The following is a 2,848-nucleotide window of genomic DNA, read 5'->3' as shown; positions in this document are numbered from 1 at the left end:
TTTTTTTTTTTTTTTTTGTCACCCATGGCAAGATATGGCATAGGTTATCTAAAGAAATCTCACTTGCTAGGGGCCAAGATAGATCAGTGAGTTTCCCCTCATCCCACCCCACCTCATCCTACACTTGCCTTGCACCGGTCATATTCACAATGCATTTAAAATATGGAAAGGGCTTTCAGTGGCATCTTTGTATACACAGGGGTAAACCCAATGGAGTTCAGAGGGCCTACAGGAAGTTTACAGGGGAATTGCCTCGGAGGCAGGTTTGCAAAGCATGGGCAAGAACAAGCTGAATGAAAACTGACAAAGGAATGGTGAGTGTTGTTATATATAGAAAAATTGACATAATGAAAAGAAGTTGTAGAGAATATGCAGGCTGCTACTAACAGGTTATCAGAGCTGAAACTTACATCCAAGGTGAGGCATGAGAGACAGAGTCAGTGGTGAGCACAGTCAGAGAGAAAAAGAAGTTTATGCTATTTGATGAAACTAGCAGATAGCATGAATAAAGGAGTTTACATTTGCTTTAAGCATCATTATTTTGTAAAGACCATTAAATATAGATTATAAATATAAAGATCAAAAATAAAGAAGAAGAGACCTATTAGGAGGCTACCATATAGCTTGCAGAAAGATCTTAAAATCCAAATTAGTCACTAGTAATCTGTATAGAAAGTGAAAGAATTAAATTATTTTGAAAGTAAAAGCAGTGATTACTAGTACTATGTGATAACCTTAAGCATTAAGAAGACATAAAAGCCAGTAATGCCTCCAATTTTGTACTTGAGTGACTGACTCTATTATATCTGCTGGCTGAGATGAGAAGATCCAAGATACATTTTCGGGGGAAGGAGTTGATTTATTCTATTTTGGACTTACTAGTGTTAAAGTACTTTGGAGTCATTTAGTTATTCAGGCAGGCTGGCAGATATAAAGATTTGCATCACAGGAGAATGAGTCTGTTTGAAGAGGTAAGTCAAGTGGCATATAATAATAGCCAAAGCCATGAGTTGTTTTTTGTTTATTTGTTTGTTTCAGGTGTGTGGCAATGGAAAAAGTGGAGTAAGGACAAAAACCAAAAGAAACACCATGTTTAAAATGGTGAACAAAAGAGAAGAAACTAATAAAGGGATGGGAAGAGCAAAGTAGATGAACTAAAACATGGTATAAAATGAAGGGGATAGTTACAAGGACCACCACTCAACAGCAGAAAATGAAATTGGCAGTCTAGTGAAATGAGGTAAGAGTGCTTATTTAGTTTGAGAAACCTATGGTCACCTCAAGGAGTTAGGTTTACATGGAGAAGCAGGCAGAGGAAATGTGGCCATGTTGACTATGGGATAGAAAGCCAGAGATAAAAGACATTAATTGTGGAAGAATTCCTCCCAAGCTGTCCATGATTGAGAAGTTTAGATGAGAAAAAGAGCACAGAAAAGGCATAGGTAGAAAGAAAGAAGGAAATACAAGTTCAAGGGAAGAGCAGTATTTACATCACCATTATTTTATTAAAGCGAGAAATATTTCAATCTGTCCATACATACAAAACAGTAAGATCTAGCAGAGAAGGAAAGGTGAAAGTAATGAAGAGAGATGTGATCAGGAGGACAGTGGCCTTCAAAAGGAGAATGACCACACTATTTTTTCCAATTCATTCAGTGTATTACTTACTACACAAGTATGTGCCTATGTGAGTTGTCAAGTATGCTGATAAAGTACTTACTATTTTTCCTTTGACAGTTATCTGCTGCCAATTGTAGTGCCTAATTTTATTACTTACCTAAATTTTTAGCTGTAATTCCTCAGATTTAAAATTTTTAGAACGTATTTTTATTTAAAGTAAAATATTACAAAAAAAAAAAAAAAACTAAAGCTAAGTTCCATGTTTTTTCAGCCTAAATTTTATCTGCCATATTAAAGCCTTAGGCTTTGTTCCTTTTATTGGCCAAGAAGTCAGGGTGTAAAACAGGTTGTTTCCACGCTCATTTCCAGATAATATCAATAGCTCACTTTCCTCAAACATGTACAGTGGTGAGAATAACAAAGAAAGTTGGCCTTAAAACCCTGTTGTAGTTGATAAGGCCCTTATGATTGTTACTGAAAGCATCCATACTATAAAGAGAGTGCTGACTTAGAAATCATGAATTTGAGGATATTCTGCAAAATGAATATAATGATAGAAATTGTATAAAATTCAAGAATAAAACATTCTATATTAAAATCTTCTTGGTGAATAGAATCAACCCCCATCTTCTAAACACTCCAAACAGTGATTCTTACTTTTACTTAAAAGTTTGAGCCATAACCTAACAGGATGAGAATCCCACTGCACAACACACATACAGCTCAATGGACACGTTTTATGTTCTTCATTTTGTTACTTAAAGTCCCGTCCATGATACAGGCAATATGAGTTTAATGCATTCTAGCTCTTTAGTTGGTAGAACTTATATAATCTAAGATACAGAACATGGTCCAATGTTATCTAAAGAATTGTCTGAAGTTGGTAGAACCATCGAATCCATTGTCTTTGTGATTGGTTTATGCATCAGAAGACAGTGTCTCTTCTAAAATTGGCATTGTAACCAGATTGGGTAGTTAAATCAAAATTCCTCTCTTATTTTAATATTCCTTTATTGTTTAGTAATTCTTTTACAATTTCAAATGGTACAAGCAATATATCAATTTATTTTCATAGTTGCTTTCACTCTATCAAGAACTCCCATCAATTCATGTGAATACTGAACTTCATCACAAACCAATGAGTTTCACCTCTGCTGGGTGTTTAGTAAGTCCTTCTAGTTTATACAGTAAGACTTATGTGATGATTTTTGCTCTCTGTAATGATACA

This window comes from Fukomys damarensis, unplaced genomic scaffold (genome assembly GCF_012274545.1).
Source record: "Fukomys damarensis isolate Sample0158 unplaced genomic scaffold, DMR_v1.0_HiC HiC_scaffold_10, whole genome shotgun sequence".
Classification (NCBI taxonomy): Eukaryota; Metazoa; Chordata; class Mammalia; order Rodentia; family Bathyergidae; genus Fukomys; species Fukomys damarensis.
The sequence above is the reverse complement of the archived record's forward strand: the minus strand, read 5'-3'. Positions refer to the sequence as shown.